At 37.2% G+C, this 21,065-nt stretch overlaps 1 protein-coding gene across 1 annotated transcript in view; it reads right to left on the minus strand.

Annotated features, from left to right (window-relative positions):
• LOC135201570 (carboxypeptidase B-like) overlaps positions 1 to 20,190 on the minus strand; it is a 73,147-nt gene extending 52,957 nt beyond the window's left edge. Inside the window, exon 1 of the mRNA XM_064230587.1 lies at positions 20,102 to 20,190. The gene's annotated coding sequence lies outside the window, so the exon portion shown is untranslated. The remainder of the gene's footprint in view (positions 1 to 20,101) is intronic.
• Positions 20,191 to 21,065: the final 875 nt, after the last annotated feature.

Below are 21,065 nucleotides of genomic sequence, written 5' to 3' on the forward strand. Positions count from 1 at the left end.
ATTATACTTTTCATTTTTTAAAGTTCGTATTTTGTCAGATTTAAATTGCATTATTTTCATTTTCTTCTTTTTTTAATTTTAACATTTAAAATTCCCACTATAACACGAGTTTAAATAGATACTGAAACATTTATATACGTACACTGCTCGGTTCAATTGTAACCACATTTTTAAAATACAGATCTAAACACTATTTCAGGTAGGAGCTAAAAATTTTCCTTATCGTCATAGCTGATGAGTCACCGGATGTGAGAGCTGATTTCAATGTATTACATCACAGGAAGGCGTACAACGTGGGAAGGAGCCTACACCTAAGCGCTTGAACTACTCCTAAACATACTACACCTAAGAGCCTGAACCTACACCTAAACATATGTACTATACCTAAGCGTTTGAACCTACACCTAAGTGCTTGAATCTACACCTAAACGCTTGAACCTACACCTAAGCACTTGAACCTACAAATAAGCACTTGAACCTACACCTAAACATACATCTAAACGCATGAACCTACAACTAAACATACTACACCTAAACACTTGAACCTAAACATAATACACCTAAACACTAGAACCTACATACTACACCTAAACGCTTGAACCAACACCTAAGCACTTGAACCTATACACCTAAACACTTTCTCTATCCTGCATTTCTTACCGCTTCAGTCAACTTGCCACCATAATCTGACACCGTGATTAACTGAAATAATATTGATAATTATACAATTAGTCCTTGAACAGATGATGGACACCACGGTAATATGTGTGTAGGGGGTGGGGGGTGGGGTTGGTGTTTAGTGGGGAGGGGCCCCACAGGGGAATAGGCTCGCAACCTAATCCTTTGGACTGTGGAAGATGCAATGCATTATTACCCTAATACAATTTTTTTTCAATAATTTATATATATTTCTGTTAATCTATTTATCTATTTACTACTTTGTCTGTTTTTCTAGTAAGTGATCTCCTCATTCTGTATTTCCCATTACTTTCTGTTACTTCTTTCATTCTCGAATGAAGACCATAATATTATCTTTGGAAGCTTGAATTTCAAGTCAATGGCCCCTTTGGTGGGCTTGTTCCAAATGAATAAGATTCATCTACTGAATAATAATAATAATAATAATAATAATAATAATAATAATAATAATAATAATAATAATAAGATAATAATAATAATAATACTTTATTAAAAGTAATGGCTACTTCAGCAGTGTTATGGTTGTAGAGATTCTTCTCTATTTTTCAAATAGAGAAGAATCTCTGCTAGCGTAACGCTGCTGAAGTAGCCATTACTTTTGTCATAAAGTATGCTTGAGAGAGGGTCTGCTTCCTAATAATAATAATAATAATAATAATAATAATAATAATAATAATAATAATAATATTGAAAGATATTGCTGCACCAGCTGCATTTAACTTGTAAATACTCTTCTCTATTATTAGAAAAATAGAGAAGACTATTTACATTATTTACAAGTTGAATGCAGCAGATGCAGCAATATCTCTCAATAATACTTGTTTGAAAGAAAGTCTCCTTCCAATAAATAATATTAATAATAAATAATAAAATAATAATAATAATAATAATAATAATAATAATAATAATAATAACAATAATAATAATAATAATAATAATAATAATAATAATAATAATAATAATAATAATAATAATAATAATAATAATGAACAAATGATTTATAACTTGCAACGAAGCTGAGAACTCGGGTGTACGTGGCAACCAAATCCACGAAGTCAACAGAGTGAGTGAGTTAGTAATGTGTCATGTGTGCTATTGAGAAATTGCAAGTACTTGACATTTACGACTTTGTCATGGAATGTCTAGCGGAAAGAGAGCTTCACTCAGGAGAGAGAGAGAGAGAGAGAGAGAGAGAGAGAGAGAGAGAGAGAGAGAGAGAGAATTACATTCATTATGAGACTCGCTTTTCATTCTATAACTAGGAACAAATCATTGTTGTTGTTTTTTTGAAAGAGAGGCAGATGGAACGGGCAACCTGATGCCGTGTTCCAGCCCAGACCCGAAGATAACAAGAAACAGGGAAAGGTAGCGACAGACGCGCCTCTTCCAGAAGGGAAAGTTTTATAAATAAGCGTCAGGGGGAGAAATCCAAAGCTTATTCCGAAATATACGAAGGGGCGGCCTGACTGGTGTTAACAATGCATCACTAAAAGTAAAGAAGCAATCGAATAGTAACGCTTAAGTTGCGAACTCAAGAGTCAACCTGTCTGAGCAAAACATTCCCTTTTCGAATGCGGAATTTTCTTCATTCCTACGTACTCTCCGATCTATTATTATAAACGAGTTTCTCATAACCCGAGAAGAGAAGTCAATAAATATTTGTTTTCTAATCTTTCAGTTTCTCAGCAATAAATTCTTAACCGTTAACAGGCAGATGTTCAATCTGCCTTCAGAATTACACAGTTCCCCAGTGGAGTTGCATTTTCCACGAGAGAGAGAGAGAGAGAGAGAGAGAGAGAGAGAGAGAGAGAGAGAGAGGTTTGACTAACAATTTGGACAAATATTTCTTTCAAATTTCCACGAGAGAGAGAGAGAGAGAGAGAGAGAGAGAGAGAGAGAGAGAGAGAGAGAGAGAGAGAGAGAGAGAGAGCATTTTTAGCTCAGTGATTCCAACCGCAAGAGTTCATGTTATGACAAGCGATTGTTCGGTGAATTTACAAAGAACTGCAGATTTCGCAAGCCACATAAATCATGGAGAGAGAGAGAGAGAGAGAGAGAGAGAGAGAGAGAGAGAGAGATTTTCACCTTTAGCGACTTCATTCTAAAATAAATCTGTTTGACCACAAATAAATTGAGCAATTATTCTATTACTTCTTTACTGACTTACCACTTAACAATCAAGCAAAATCTCAAATGTAAAGTCAACATCTTTATCAATATCTTAATCAGTATCAATATCTTATATTTTTGAAATCGATTATTCGCCAATTTTTCAAAGGCAACGACATAGTCATCTTTCCATGACAGATTTCGTCACAGCCAAAATCCTGACTGTATCGAATCTCATCATTAAAAGCTGTCTTCATATTGAAGTCTCATAAAGTGAAACAAAATACCCTCCAGAAGTCAGTCTCTTCAATTTCCTCTTTTTATCGGCCAATCTCTTGCTGACTGCAGTCCTTCTTCTTGACAGACATTCTCTTTCATTAATGGTTAATTCCTTCACTCCAGTCTTCTTTACCGGCCAGTCTCTTCGTCAGTGTCGACTTTAGTGGTTAATCTCATTATTTATGTCTTCCTTAAAGGAAAATCCCTTCATTAATGTCGTCCTTAAGGTCAATGTTGATTGATGTCCTCCTTCACGGCCAATCTCTTCATTTGGGATCGCCCTTAACAGTCACTCTCCTCATTGCAATCCTCTTGAACGGTCAATCTCTTCATTACAATCCTCTTGAACGGTCAATCTCTTCGTTACAATCCTCTTGAACGGTCAATCTCTTCATTACAATCCTCCTGAACGGTCAATCTCTTCATTACAATCCTCTTGAACGGTCAATCTCTTCATTACAATCCTCTTGAACGGTCAATCTCTTCGTTACAATCCTCTTGAACGGTCAATCTCTTCATTACAATCCTCTTGAACGGTCAATCTCTTCATTTACAATCCTCTGAACGGCCAAATCTCTTATTACAATTCCTCCTGAACGGTCAATCTCTTCATTACAATCCTCCTGAACGGTCAATCTCTTTCATTACAATCTCCTGAACGGTCAATCTCTTCATTACAATCCTCTTGAACGGTCAATCTCTTCGTTACAATCCTCTTGAACGGTCAATCTCTTCGTTACAATCCTCTTGAACGGTCAATCTCTTCGTTACAATCCTCTTGAACGGTCAATCTCTTCATTACAATCCTCTTGAACGGTCAATCTCTTCATTGCAATCGCCCTAAAAAGTCACTCTCTTCATTGCAGTGCCATTTAACGGTCAATCTCGTCACTGCAGTCCTCCCTAATGGTGAATCTCTTTATCACACTCATTAACAGTCACTTTTCATGTGCAGTCCTCCTCACCGGTCAATCTCTACATTACCGTCCTGTTTTTAAACGGTTAACTCCTTAGCTGTCAAAACTCTCCATCATAACTGAAAGCCAACTATAGCTCCAGTCAATCTTTTCCCCGTTGCATCTCATCAAACAAAGACTTTATTATCAAGCCCATATCGCACCGGAGGTCAAAGTCGGTTCCGCCCTGAATAACCTTCAGCGGGGAAAAGAGATCCTCCCTTCCGGCCGTCGATACAGGGGGAGGAAAAATAAATAAAAATAAATAAAATAAAAAGGTGGAAACGAAGCTGATTATTTCTGTTCACGATGAGCTAAGAGCTCCCCAAGGGCGCGTTTCTTTCCTTTTCATCCGCCGACATTAATTCTGTCCGAATGAGGCTGCAGGTTTGAAGGCTACCTACGCACATACATACATTATACATTTATATACTATATAGTACATACACACGTACGCTATAAGTTAAGGTACATAAGGTTCTTTTGCATACATCCTTACACATAGATGCACAGTATATTCTAGCATACATATGCACATACTTAATGAAAGAATCTCACCCATTTTCTTAAATACGTACACACATACATACATACACACACAAACACACACACAGATATATAAATATATATATATGTATGTACATACAAATGAAAGAATCACATCAATTTTCTAAAATACGTACACACACACACAAATATATATGTGTGCAAACCGCATAACCACTCACTTAACTAAAACAACCTTTATCCTGGAAGTCTATAGCCACAGCCCCTCTGACACTAAGTAGACATCAACCCATCAATTAACCTTAAATTATTTCATCCGTATACATATAAAAAAAAAACTTTAAAAAACTCTTATCTCATAAAACCCTGACCTACTATTTCGCTCAGAATCCGATAGAGGCAGATGCCGTAACGTGGTATTGTCAATTGTCTCTTATTCCAGCGAAATGTCACGCGAGGTTAACTGGCGTTGCAATGATGTTCTGCTCTCCGATTGGCTAATTGAGTGATTGATTGATTGAATGACTCCCCGCCGTAAAGTGTCGTCACTCGATCTATGTCAGCGATGGTATATATGTGTGTATATATAAATAAATAAATGAATAGTTATATATATACATATATGTATATATAGGTACTTGTATAACATATATGTCATCCAGAGAGAGAGAGAAGAGAGAGAGAGAGAGAGAGAGAGAGAGAGAGAGTTAATTTTTTTGCACCGTGGTTTGTAAAAATATTTTCTTTCAATTTTCACTGGAGAGAGAGAGAGAGAGAGAGAGAGAGAGAGAGAGAGAGAGAGAGAGAGAGGAAATGATGCAATACAAAACATGTTTGTTTACAGTACTGTGCAGCGCTGTCGCCTTTCACCATACATACATTACGCAACCGGACTCGATAGCGCATATTATAGTGTACATCATCGGAAGCAAATAGAAAGTACCATGCATGAAGAAACTGTATCTTAATTAGTCTGTTTGTCTATTCTCCTCGCCTTTTGTGAAGGTTGTATTATCGTCTTTTCATCATAACCAACTTGGGATCTTGAACTGTTAGAACGATAAGGGTGAAAGGTAACATTATTATTATTATTACTATTATTATTATTATTATTATTAAAAAATTCTCACACGTCTTCAAATGGAGAAACAAATCCACAATTATGTAAATGTACATGTATTTAAATTTAAAACTTAAAAGATTTAAATTTAAATATATGTACATTTGTAAGTGTTTACATAATAAAAATATGGAATGTTAGTCCATATATATAAAAGACTAAAACTAAAGAGGTCAACCAGATTGCTTGCAGGAATGTGATCAGACTAGAGACGCTAAGATAACATGCCGTCACCTGTAGTCATTCAATTGTTTATAAACATTAGTCCAAGCTCCCTGCTTGAGACAACTACCGCGACCTATAATTCAAACGGCCTACGTGATCTGTAGCGTGTCTCATTTGATTGTGTGTTCGTATGTAACTATGTCATCTGATAGTATGTTCATATGTTCGAGCTACTATCTGCTTCCTTCATAACTTGTAACAGAGATGTAGAACGGAGTAGAACAGAGTGAGCTATCGTCATTAGAAGACCTGTATCTCTTTACCTAAGCTTTATCATGTAGAGAGAACAGAAGTAGCCATCATCATTGGCAGAAGCGATCAAGCTATCGTTATTAGAAGACTTGTACAATCATATCTGATCTTCAGCATGTAAAACTTCAGAAGAATATATATATTTTTATACTTCGTGTTTTCTACAAGAACCTCCTCACCATGAGTTTAACACATCATCGTCATAAACAAGAAGATAATCCCGACTTCGTAAGTGATCTACAAACCCCAAAACACTCCATTGAAGATGGAAGTGCAATACCAACCGACTTAGCGTAAGATTATCGCAAGTCTAACATTACCTCATAGGGCGCCTTATCATACAAGGCACAAGCCCTAATATTGGTGGCAGGCGTACCAGAAGAACTCTACAACTTCACCGAAGAAAAACAAGAATAATGAAGTATCATATAAGAACTCTTCAACGACGACGAAAGCAACAGATTCTTCAAGCAACTTAGTCTCATCGTTTAGTGAATAACTTCAAGAAACAAACCCGACGTGTCCTTTTTCCTACGGCAACGCAAGCTTCGTCTCTCATTAGAATCATTCAAGAAAACATCGTTAGTGAGTGTTTCCGGCACTTCAAGAAACAAACCGAACGCGTCTGCAGCATCGGATCTTTCAAGGGCTCGAATCATCGAAACAACGCGCACGGGGGAAACTGAAGCCAAACCAGGTCATCCGCTAAATAGAGAAGGAGGACCAAGGCCGTGTGTCGTTATCGGAACACCGTGACTTCCCACAAAAGCAAGCTAAGTACAATTTTTTATTCATTTGGAGTAACTTTGAGTGTTTCCTTTGCAGGTCGAATTTCGTTATTCCTGTGGCTGAAGTTACGAGACATTCTTAATCTTACTTTTTTACAGAAATTATCTACATCATTGAGATTTCGCTACTGCGAGTTTTTATCTTTGAGTGTCTGTTTCCAGAAGTTCTACTGAAATATCATAATCATATACTATGTTAATTTTATCATTTTGGGTGATTATTAATCCCATACGTAACAAATCATATTAAACAGTGAAAATGCGTTTACGCAGTGGACGTCTGTATTTATACAGATGCATGGATAGGGTCGTTAAGCACCGTAGTGATTAGAAAACACACAAAAAACAAGTGGAACACCCGTACAAATCTAGATAAATTAGAGGTAACACTATTTCGGGTCATGACAATAAATGCTCCTTTGCAAAGTCCCGATCGCAGTTTTAGCCTTGAGTTTTTTGAGTTATATAAAATATCGAACCTCAATGACTCAACTTAACTTTAAAAATACGGCTGGATTGCAAGGAATAACATGTCTGTAAAAAACTTTCATCAGGCTAAATGCGCTGACCAGGATCCCTCACTATTTCAAATTTTAGCAAAGAACGAAGTAAACAACAGCAATTACAAACAGTTAATATTGAATGCAGTAGAGATAACTTGTCTTAATAGTAATCGCTCAGTTCCTAATAGTTCGTCATTCATTGCTTTATACGTAACCAGCAACATAATGCTAAAAACACACAATACGTTGCCGATGGTAATAAAGAGAAGGATCCTAATTATTACAAAAAGAAATAGAAACAGTAGCCCGTTCAGAATCAAACAAGCAAACTCGGTGACTGTGTCACCTAGTCAAGCGGTCAAGGTCAGTCAAATCTGCCGCAAAGCTGTAGATTTGATTCTCCAGTATTATTATTATTATCATTATCATTATTATTATCATAATTAATATTATTATTATTTGAAGGTAGGAGACCCTCTCTCAAACATGTTTTGTTAGAGGATGGCAGCATCAGTGGAATTGATTTTGTACATGGTCTTTTCAATTCTTATTATTCCCTGATGAAGGGAGAATAATAAGAATTGAAAAGACCATATATAAAATCAATTACACTGATGCTGCCATCCTTTTTAACAAAACATATTATTATTATTATTATTATTATTCACAGGGTGAACCCTATTCATATAGAACAAGCCCACCAAAGGGGCCACTGATTTGAAATTTAGGCTTCCAAAGAATATGTTGTTCATTCGAAAGAAATAACAGAAGGTAATGGGGAGTACAGAAAGAGATCAGTTATTAGAAAAACAGATAAATGAACAAATAAATAAATAAATAAAAATGTAAAATGTTAAAACAAGTTGAATTGTTAAACACTAATCTGAAGCGAAATACCTCGAGACGCCTGTGAAAACACAACCTAATTATCCTCTTCTTCGATGAGCGCGAAGGACACCTGGTACATCTCTCTCTCTCTCTCTCTTCTCTCTCTCTCTTTCTCTTCTTAATGAATGATACCGAGAAGACTTCATTCCATTTCTAATATTTTCTATGAACAAAGGGATTATGTGTAGAACAGAATGGTCTTTGTCTTCTAATTAATTGAGCAAGGTTTTCATTATTATCATTTAATTCTTGTTTAGTATTCTAGGGATGAGTAGATTTTCGGGTATACATAATATTGTTATTCTATTCTCGTGTCTGGCTATCTCAATTTTACGATATAACCACACAAAATTAAATAAAAACTATTTCAAGCTTCACTTTCGAAAAAGGCTCTCCATTTACTTCTAAATTAATCGTAAAATGTAACTGAAACCTTAATTAAATCGTATACTTCGAAGGAAAAATAACGGCAGTTGCTTCAAGATAGCCGTATCCAAGATTGTCTTTTGGCGGGAAATATTCAGTTCCAACAACAGAGCTCAAACCTAATTACAGACCTCTTCTGTTGGATGTATAACAAGAGCCCAAAGCTTCACATCAGACCTCTTAATTCATTCATAGCCACAGAGAAATTCATCACTTCACTATCTAGTACCATACGACGATTACCAGGAACATGGGGAAGGTGGCAACGGGCTTTTGGTACTAGGGATGTCATACGAACTGGGAAAAGAAGCTGGTGGTTGGGTTTAACCCTCATTTTAACGTTTTCCTTCGGTATTTTTTCTTTCGTAAAGTCTTCGATACTTGTTAATATTTTTTTTTATGTGCAATCCGAAACAGTTTCTTTCCTGAAACATCATACGTTTGGTATTGCTTTCAGCCTATCTCACGAGCATTTTAAAGAGTTTAATTTTATGTATATCTGGTGTCGTAAAGTGACATATGGACAGGTTTCCATTAAGATTAGACAAGTGTAAAGTTACTTTTAAGGTTATTATTGCTCCCCTGCCATTTCCTTGCAAAATATCAAACGGAGGCAGAAACCAGTGGGCGGGGCTTAACAGTCTGCACCGGACATTTAAAAAGAGTGATAGTTTTACCAGAGCACTGGTTTTACCCATCTCTATGGTTTTACCCGTAAGATTTTAATCTTCTATAACTCGTAACTCAGTTCTGCTACAATAAAAAGTTTTTGAAATTGCTAAGCGTAGCATTCCAGTCTTTTTACCCTTAGACATCAAAGTTTTTGAACGACACAAATTATTTGAAAATAACCGTTACGAAGAAAATATCAGTAAGAAGAGTCAAACTTTATGGCGGATCGAATACTAAGGTGATCATTTTAGGTCAGCTTTCTAACTGAAGTTCAAGGAAATCTGTTTCCAAAAACCGCAAGGCTCATCTGATGCCCTTTATTACACACACACACACACACACACACACACACACACACACACACACACACACATATATATATATATATATATATATATATATATATATATATATATATATATATATAAATCGATTTGAATTTTATTGTGCGACCGCATAGCTTGTGAAGGAAAGCATACAGTGTGTCCATAAAGTCCCAGTACCATTACAAACAATAAATACTTGTAATGGCACTGGGACTTTATGGACACCCTGTATTATGACGAGAATCCACAAGCACTTAGAAAATGACAGTACCTTAAGCCTAACCCCCATCAAGCGGTTTATTTTGCATTGCTCATGATTTTACACATATTTCTATTTCCTTAATATACGCATTTCCTTTGAGGGGAGATAGTGACTGCCAATCTGCCGTGAATCCAGATTCTCCAACCGAATTAATTAAAAAATGGCTGTTAAACCTTGAGGACTGACTAAGACGTCTAAACTTGTGTTCACCAAGTATAAAACGTTTAAAAGGGAAGGCTTATTGGAGTTACGTGTATTTCCTTTAAAATAAGTCAGGGTATGTTTTTGATGAAAGAAATTTCCTAGCTTAACCCACATGTCAGGCACCTGTTCCTCGCCATCACCTACACCCTTCCCAGGACCAACGCCCCCCCCCCCCCCCCTCTCTCTCTCTCTCTCTCTCAGAGACACGCTCGCACGTACGTTTAGCTTCACCTTTTTACTGGGTAATCGACTAATCGCGTTTGACAGAAATTGCAGTCGAATACATAAAACGGTAAAGCATGGATTCAAACTATAGCATACAAATGAATAAATTTTAAAAAATGTAAAAGTATATAATACGCAGCTAGGTCATTTATCTCCAGATAGTCATCAAAACTTTCATTTAATATCCCTTCATTCTTTGTCTGCGGATTTGTACAGAACCAAAACAAAAGAGATATACACCAGTAGAAGACGCTGGAGAGAGAGAGAGAGTCTTCATCCGGGTATACTACCCGGGATGTCACTACTAAGTTCGCAAGAAAATATATACTCGCAAAGTGAAAGTAGTCTCCTTGGAAAGTCGGAAATACTTTCCCGCCATTTTCGTGACGCACGCACGCACCGAGACGGAAACCGGTCTTTTAAAAGAAAGGCGTTGAAGGGAAACAGAGGAAGCAAGAGAGTTCTGCATTCTGGAAGCTGAATGGGAGGAATGACTACGTTATTTCCAAGGTATAGTGAAGTGGATATTCAACGATAGTTGTAGTTTAATATTTATGAATATAAAAAAAGTTATGCATATAGCATATATATATATATATATATATATATATATATATATATATACATACATACATACGTATATATATTACATATATACATTGCCTATATATTGCCCTATATAAGTATGTGTGCGTAAATATGTACATATGTGTAATGTATTTTTATAATATATATATTATATATATAGTTAGTGGCTATAAATCATTATATAAATATTTAAGTTATTGACATTTCTCTCTTCCTCGCTCACAACGACTCAAGGCCATTAGGACTTTGATCACGTCGCGATGCCAGCGAACCTTCAATCAATCAATTAAGGTTCTTTGCGGCTACGAAATTACGAGTCATGAAATATGAGATGATGGCGATGCCCAGCGAGAGAGAGAGAGAGAGAGAGAGAGAGAGAGACCTAAACATCTGGTTTATCTCGCAGACTTCGAGTGCGCTTAGGAATGGACTTAGGGGAGATGGCAAGTCTCTATTTATATTACAACATCCGGTCTCCATGATGCTTTGAGGGCAGCGTCTTTTAAAACAGGCCTCTTAACCCCCTTCGCCCCCCCCCTTCCCCCGCCTCATGACTATGGAGGTTTACATTCCCACAGGAGCTGGATGCATTCTCCACGTGATTACTACATTCCTTCTCATAGTATGTTGCCACATTCTGTGAGTATGTGGACGTCTGTTGACATTTTAGCTGTTTGCGTATGTGTGAATACATTCTCTGAGTACCGTTTGTGTATCTGAGTACATATTTATTTCATGAATACATTCTTCGAGTATCCGGATCCATTTTAACTTGCTGAGACATCCCTTTGGGTATCCGGATTCATTTTAACATGGTACATTCTTTCACTATCCATGTATGTTTTAACTCTTGGATACATTCTTCGAGTATCCAGAAATATTTTAACTAAAATGTGGATACATTCTTTGAGTACCCGGATACATTTTAACATAAAAAATTCTTTGAGTACACGTATACATTCTTTGATTATCCAGGTACATTTTAACATATGGATACGTTCTTCGAGTATCCAAATATATTTCAACAAACATGTGCTTACATTCATTCCTTGAGTACCCTGATACATTTTAACATGTGATTACATTCTTTGAGTATCCAAACCCATTTTAACAAACATCTGGATACATTTTTTCTAGTATCCACATACATTTTAACATGCTGATACATAGGTGGACACATATTCTACGTATTATGGAGATCACATAATGTCGACGACGATCAATATACAAACAATTAAAATGCACATTTCAGCAAATTTTAAATTCGTTAAAATTCAAGAGAGAATTTCTTCCAGTTAAACAGAAGTAAAATAAGTAAAAAAAATCCTTGGTAATTTTTTTGATTTTCAAAACTGACTCCCATCAACTTGAAGAGATTTGCTTTCAGAATTGTAAATAATAATAATAATAATAATAATAATAATAATAATAATAATAATAATAATAATAATAATAATAATAATAATAATAATAATAATAATAAATAGACCTTTCAAACCAGTTATATATATAGATGAACAAGCAGCAAAGGAGTATCACCAGAACAAAAATAAAAAATCTCCTGATCGACTGATTCAACTGGCGCCAAATTAAGGAGGCCGTCAATTCAAGGGCGAGAGCGGAGCTAACGACAGTGGCGCATGCGCATCTGAAACGCCTCTTAAGGCAGCATTCAAGGTCCGGGAGTGGGGTGGGGGTAGAGGGAGAGGGGGTGGGCGGGGTTCTCGCATTAAGGTCCTTCCAAACGGAACATCGCTCTCGAGTGACTTATAAAGGACTAAGCTTAACGTCGACGTTTTCGCTTCCTTTCTAGAATTTTTTTTTCTTTTTTGTTTATCAAATTCTTGAATTGTTTTTATGAAAACTTGTATATATCAAGTCTATAAGATATTTATGATATGCATGCGATAATATTTATGTTTGTATATATCTCAACAGTATTATCAAATTTAACAAGTATTCATAATGTGCATGACATATATACTATATATACATATATATATATATTGTATATATATTGTATAAATATATATATTATATATATATATATATATATATATATATATGCGTGTGTGTGTTCCACTGAATCACGAAAATTCGGAAAGTGATATACGTATGTATATATATATATAATATATATATATATATATATATATATATGAATAACTTGATTACGAAATATATAAAACGTGGTGCTATGTATAATTAAAGGTGATGCCACCTTTATGTATATATATAAACACCGCCCACAGAACACGCACTAAAAGACATGTGTAGAAAATCTGATCAAAACGCCAATATCCAAAGTACTGCCAAGATTGATTGGGCAAGATCTGGCGTCACATCATTGCCAGGATGGCCGTTCCAAAGTCTCGCAGAAAAGGGGTGAAAGAAAGACTTCTGGTGGGTCGTTAAGGCATAGGGAAGTTTGACGAATCGAGTAGCACGCACAAGCCCCCCCAAAAAAAAAAAAAAAAAAAAAATAAGTAAAAAAAAAAAAAAAAAAAAAAAAAAAAAAAAAAAAAAAAAAACAAAAAAAAAAAAAACAAAAAAAAGTACTGCAGCCCTAGTCGAATTTATCACTCTGAAGACAGAAGAATATAGAATTGAGGCCAAAGGCCAAGCGCTGGGACCTATAAGGTTATTCAGCGATGAAAAGAGAACCTTCTGCAGTTGAACTATGAAACAATTGTTAGTAGAGGATGGAAATTTTGACGGGAGAAAGAATATGAACGGAGATACAGTAAAAGGAATGAAAAGGGTTGCAGCTAGGAGCCGAAGGCACGCTGTAAGAAACCATAAGTGACGGTGGGTTTTCAGGGCATACGGAAGCTTTTGTGACAAAAAAGCCGGTGTCGAGTTTATCACTTAGAGGAAACGAAAACCGATAACATTTTCTACTCAAACACATTCTATTTGCCACTTTCGGTGTATACAACCCACAAAGGACTTTTATCTCGCTCAACCAAACCTTGTAGCTTATCTCTTATCACCATGAGTGTATGACCTCACAGCCTTGATTCGGCTTCACATCTGCCCTCCCCCAAGAGAGCTGATAAGAAAGCGCAGGTCACCATCACCACTAGCGAGAGGTAACGACTCGGCGAAGTCTCTACTTTCCTAATATTCCTGGAAACTCTTAGTCTCTGAAAGCGTTCAAATAAAAAAGGCAATGGATGGAATAGGAATAATATCGAATTTAGGACAAAGGCCAAGCGGTGGGACCTATGAGGTCATTCCGCGCTGACAGGGAAATGGAGAGTAATAGATTACAAAGGTATAGCCGGCGGAAAACCTCGCAGTTGCTCTATGAAACAATTGTCTGACGAAAGTAGAGTGACGGATAGAAGAGAGAATATGAACGGAGGTACAGTAAAGAATGAATGAAAGGAGGTTGCAGCTACGGGCCGAAGAGACGCTGCTAAGAACCTTAAGACTTAAGAGTAATGTCTACAGTTGCACCTCACACGATGCTACCGCCCTACGGAGCCTGCGCGATAAAGGTATTCTGTTGTGCGGAATCACACTTCTAAGGCAATACTCCTTCGGTTGTATGAACTGCGAGAGTACACTTTCTCTCTCTCTCTCTCTCTCTCTCTCTCTCTCTCTCTCTCCGACCTGTTTTCCCGCGTCATCTTCGCTAAAACAATTTCCGTGTCTCCGGTCTCTCCCGAGTCAAAGTGTGTTAGAGGTGAAATCGGGCTCACTGTCACGGTTAACATTCGTTCCGAAAGACGCAATCTAGAGTGACGTCTCGTCCGTGGATCTGCCAGATTATAGGAGAGAGAGAGAGAGAGAGAGAGAGAGAGTCTTATATGTAACACCATCATCACAGGAACCTGATCATCGTATCTAAGGCAATAATTATAGGCAAAACACCTTCATGAATGGGAAGTGATGAGAGAGAGAGAGAGAGAGAGAGAGAGAGAGAGAGAGAGAGAGAGTGCTATTATCATAAGAACTAATTTCTAACGGATGTTTTCCTAAAATAATTCCCATGTTCGGGTACGGGATTTAGGCCAACCGAGGAGTGGCCGAAAATATCTTAAAACTGCCTTTCACAGACAAAAAACGATCGAACACCAGGTCTATTGGTTAGACCTATGTCTAGTTTTGCGTTGCTTATGTTTAAAATGATAGTAACTTTATAAATAAATAAATACGGTATTCAACAGATACTGAAGATAGATCGAAGGAATATACAATCTACGCCTAAGGCCAAGCCCTGGGACCTACAAGTTCATTGAGCACTGAAAGGAAAATTGATTATAAGTTTTTTATTAAATGTGTAACAGGATGGAAACCTCGAAGCAGTTGCGCTATGAAACAATTGCCAGAAGAGGGTGGAAAGTAAGATGGAAGAAAAGGAATATGAATCGAGGTAAAGTAAAAGGAATGCAGCTAGGCCTAGGGGTCGAAGGGACGCTGCGAAGAACCTTAAAAACAATGCCTACGGTGTACGGCGCGAGGTGCACTGACGTGCGGCACTATCCCCCTACGGGTAAAGGATACTGAACCCCCATGACACAATTCAACGAGCCGCAGTCGATGCACTGCACTTGTCAAAACAAGGAGACAACAAGGACAGCAAGTCAAGCAGTGGCATATTAGGCAGCATACTTCCAAGATCGAGAAGGACATAGAAATTCTTGCTGGCAATGAAAAGTAGTACGCGTTTCAAGTGTTCCATCCAGTCGGCAACTCATCTAGACCCAGTCCGGCCAAAACTGGTTTAGTACGACCTATAAGGCGAAACCCAAAAGGAAATTCTTGATTGCAGTAAGCAACGAACTTCTTGGAAACTGTGTCCTGTTAAATTTATTCTATCAGTCTCGTTCTTTGTGGTTAATTCTCAGCTCTCATATTTTGGAAATGGAATTGGGACTAGAATTCAGGCCAAGCGCTGGGACCTAATATGTCATTCGGGGCTGAAACGGAAATTGACAGTTAGTAGGGTTGAAAAGCGTAACAGGACGAAAACCTCGCAGTTGCACTGTGGAGCAATCGTTAGAGAGGGTGGAAAGAACGAGAATATGAACGGAGGTTCAGCAAAAGGAATGAAAGAGGTTGCAGCTAGGGGCCGAAAGGACGCTGCATGCAGAGAACCTTAAGTAATGCCCACAGTGGGGTTATTTTCGCTTTGTTCCATTTGAATAAGTGCATATTCCGATATAATACAAATAAATGCCATCAAAATAAAAGTCTTGATAAACGTCGCACCCTAATAGGTCTAGAGAAATACTTCCTTCTCTAAAAGTTGTATGCGATATCCGTTTACGTCAGTGAAGGCTGATGGATCCTAGATATAATATGAAGCGTCAGATGACAAGCAAGATTTCTATATTATTATTATTATTATTATTATTATTATTATTATTATTCAGATGGTGAACCCTATTCATAAGGATCAAGCCACCAAAGGGTTCACTGGCTTGAAGTTCAAACTTCCAAAGAAAATGTGTTCATTTGAAAGTAACAGAGGGAAATTCGGAAGAGGACGTCAGTCATTAAGAAAACAGATAAACAAAAAAATTAATAAATAGATAGAAAAATCTAAATAAATTACACATGCGTTTTATCTATAATCCTGCGTTTCAACGTTGGCTTGTGACAGTGACTGTTACGTTGATTTCTACGAGACAGTGACTGTTACGCTGATTTCTATCTTGAGCCACAGGGTATCATGGGAAACGGCCGAATACTCACACAACACAATTTAAAGCAGCATTTTACGTAACCCCTGATATCAACCGAACCAAACTCATCATCGGCGGTCACTTTTACGTAAAAGGCTCGTCTTTTGCTAGCGTAGCGGTTGCTAAAGTCTAATTAAACTAACTGGCAAGTCAAGTCTCGTAAGTATAAAAATACTGTGGATTTTGGGCGTAGCTATAGTCGTATACGCTTAAATTCATACCTATTCGTATCTCTTATTTCAAGTGCAAACATTCTATCCTGTGAAAGTTTTGTTGTTTCATGAACATTTTGAACAACAACAACAACAATGATAATAATAATAATAATAATAATAATAATTGGTAGCCTCACGATTTGAGCTATCAACGATAGTAACGTTCAAGCAGCAGCGAAGCTGGCGGCTATCAAGTTTGATTAGTGATTATTTATCTCATTACTCCGTCATTTAATTAATTATGTTGGAGAGAGAGAGAGAGAGAGAGAGAGAGAGAGAGAGAGAGAGAGAGAGAGAGAGAGAGAGAGAGAGAGAGCGTTAATGGAGTTCCCACGCTGCAGATTCGACCGGCTGAAAATAAACACCTGTGCGAAAAAAAAAGAAAAAAAAAAAAGGCAGAAGCGTTAAATGTCACGATACCGTAAACACATAGACGCAGGGTATTTCTCATCTCCCACGTTACCGGGACCCCACCTAATGGAGAGAGAGAGAGAGAGAGAGAGAGAGAAGAGAGAGAGAGAGAGAGAGAGAGAGAGAGATCTGTATACCATACTGCCAGCCAACATTCAATGGCAAAACGGGAGTCGCGTCTCCGGTACTGGCAGCAAGAGGCTACTAACTATACTCAGTTTTTTTCCATCTGTCCACCCGCCTGTGGTGTTTGCGTATGGTAACACTGCGTCCCGGGCTTTAGATAGTAAAATTCAACTTACATTCAACAATTATAATAATATCCTATCTCGAATACTAACGGTGTAATTCGCATACAGTAAATTATTAAAACACTTTTCAGTTGCAAATGTATACCCAGATATCCCTTTATTTACCTAAAACTTACTCGTAACGTAACTATTTAAAGCAATGGACGCAGTATTACCATGCGAAAACACCACAGGCGGATGGACAGAGTATAGTACCATAACTGCAATCTATACGCTTCGTTCACTACCAACATTAAACCACAATTATGGAGACTATTTTTAATTGAGATGACACTAGAAAATAACCAGCTCTTTGGAAATATTCTGTCAAAGAAAAGGTGACTATGGTCAAGCCTTTTGAATAGACGGTACACTTGAAAATGCGTTCATCATTCCGTATTTCAGGATAGGTCTAGTGCCGGCATTCTTAAATGTGCAATTGTTTTATAGTTATGGGTGATGGGATCAAAACGCATCTTCGGATGATCATGAGAAGAATAATAACATATTTTGCCCGCCAAACCGTTGACAAAAATACCCCAGTCCCGATGTTCTGCAGAATATCTCGCCGTAGTAATTCTGTACATTTAAAATTCCACTTATAAGTCTGATAAGACATACATACAGCAAATAAAAAGTAACAAAAACAGACGTTTCATCTAGTTGCACTAAAACCTAGCGCATATTTCTCCCTCTCATTCAAAGTAATATCTTGCCCGCCTAATATCTGAATTACTGTAGCAGATCTCTGCTAGTCAGCTGTAATTTGCTCGGCTAGACTTACAGCTTCTGCGTAAAGCGATACCTAACTGCTATGCAGCAGCAGCCAGCAGCTGCTGCCTGGGGTATCACAAGGTAGGAATGTTGTTCCCCACTGTTTTTGTTATTTTTCTCTATTTCTGTCTGTTTAACCTCTGTTTTTCCTCAATTTAGTTCGTTCTTCCAGATACTTAGTCACGGTTTCACTTCCCATTCTCTTCTTCTTCTACTTACGTAACATCTTGAGGTTATCACTCTCTCTTCAATTGCTCTATTTCCCCGTCGTCTTGCATTCTATTCGTTCAACTAGACTACTAGAGCGTCTTGACAAACGACCTTCAAACATTGGTTTGTTAACTGGTCGGTCTATCCTCCTCCTTCCCACCCCACATCCCACTCCGGGCGTACGTGTTCTTTAAAAAAATTTGCGGTATGCTGACGACGTAATGAACTCGACTGCATATCCTAAGGCCTCAAAATCGTTTCCTGGACTTAGTCATGTCATTGAAGAATAGTGAAAATATGCAATGCAGTTCTTTCTTTTATACATATAATATCTATATATATATATATATATATATATATAATATATATATATATATTATATATATACTAGGTGTGTGCCTACAAAAAGGCAGCATGGCGAAAAACTGCCATGATAGAGACTATATTCACCGGTATAATTTTTCATTAAGTTGGACATCGAAAACTAAATACGTATATATATATATATATATATATATATATATATATATATATATATATATATATATAGTTTGCGTACTGTGCGCCAAATGTTAACTCACAAAACTAACACGTGCAAATTTTATACCTACTGCAGTGAGTGTGTGAATGTGTGTGTGTGTGTGTGTGAGAGAGAGAGAGAGAGAGAGAGAGAGAGAGAGAGAGAGAGAGAGAGAACTTAGTAACCAGTGATTAAAACGTAAGAGAACCCCAGAGCACTTCCCATTACGAAATCATGGCGGTTAAAGGAACTCCGGAAAATCCCTGTGAACAGTTGCATCTGTTGCTTGCTCACGCTTCCTGCCTCCCCCCACCCCACCTCCTCTCTCTCTCTCACTTTAAGATATCACTGCCGTGTTTTGCTGGGTATTGTTAAAAGTCATGCTAACAAGGAAAAATATCCACTTTTTGTATAATGTAAGAACACTCAAGTTTACACGTTTACGTGTGGTACGGATATATATATATATATATATATATATATATATATATATATATATATATATATATATATATATATATATAATGGGGGGATAGGTACATGCATAAAAGTACACAAACACGCACAGTAGGTCCACATACGTAACTTTTGCTTGCAAAAGCAAACGGAAGCACCTTCAACAGAATCATTCATAAAAATGAACAACTCGTTAATGAGTTAGCCCAATATCCACATTTTCGAATTATGGTCGAAAGATTATTAAAAACACACACCTCAAATTGTGATCGTATAAAAGTTTTACTCCGGCTCTTTCGTAAATATCCCCCTTTCAAATAAAATAAAAACATTAAAAGAACTTGCAATTGTTTTCCTACTCACCGATGATCACGACATAATACAACAAACAGCAAGAAAACCTAACAACAACAACAAGACACAGCACAAAAGCATTATGTAAACATTCTCATCACAAGAGCACAACGAGAGGTAAACGACAAGAGAGAGCGGCACGTTACCTCTTCGAACGGTCTCTGCAGCCAGACTGATCCGAAACTGTATTTCTGATTCTCTTATATGCTCTACTGAGCCTTCTGCTGGCCTGGTACTTCATCTACTTACCGGGTAGCCTCTGTGAGCATCTTCTGCCCAGTTTCCCGTCTTACACGTCATTTCTTTTTATTCATGCCTCAAAGTACAGTGCTGTCTTCAACATAAGTTTTAATTTATTTTGATGAAATGCCGGAATGAACTCGTGTAAGGTTCAACTGCTTTAATTAGTACTAAACACCGACTAGACGGTATTGGTAATTACTTTTATAAAGTGCTTTTTCCCCATGTGGTTGCATCAAGAATCGTGTTTGTTTATAAAACAGTTCTTCAATACAAATTTTCATTTATGTTGATGAGATGCCCCCCCAAAAAAAACTTACACAGTATAAGGTTCACCTGCTTGAATTTGTACTAAACACCGACTATACGATTTTGGTAATTACTTTTATAAAGTGCATTTTCCCATTGTGGTTGCATCAAGATTCGTGTTTGTTTATTTTGAAAAAGTATATTTGAAACAAACGAAGAACTAAATTGCCCCCAAAACATTCTGTAGACCTCATCGGTATGCTATACTCACTACTCAGCAGAGACAGGAAAATCCATGCCTGGGGCTCAGGCTTACGTGTCCTAGTACTAGTTTCTTTACAAAAAGCGAGAGAAAAAACAACGCTCTTTTTTTAATAGCTTCAGTCCAGTTTGTACTTCCCCGCTATTTAGGTAAACTTTGTCAAAATCATTTATATGGTAAAGGGTGCAAGGTCATTTTTTTATTTGATCAACCCGATTGCAATACGTATCTTCACTACATATTTACGTAAATGGCTACAGGCTGCTCTCAGAGCAGGAGCCAGTGCTAGCATAAGGCAAGCTTGATCAAAATATACATTATTACCGTGCTGGTGATTACTCAGTAACAATGTTACCCTG

Source organism: Macrobrachium nipponense, chromosome 28 (assembly GCF_015104395.2).
Source record: "Macrobrachium nipponense isolate FS-2020 chromosome 28, ASM1510439v2, whole genome shotgun sequence".
In the NCBI taxonomy this organism is placed as follows: domain Eukaryota; kingdom Metazoa; phylum Arthropoda; class Malacostraca; order Decapoda; family Palaemonidae; genus Macrobrachium; species Macrobrachium nipponense.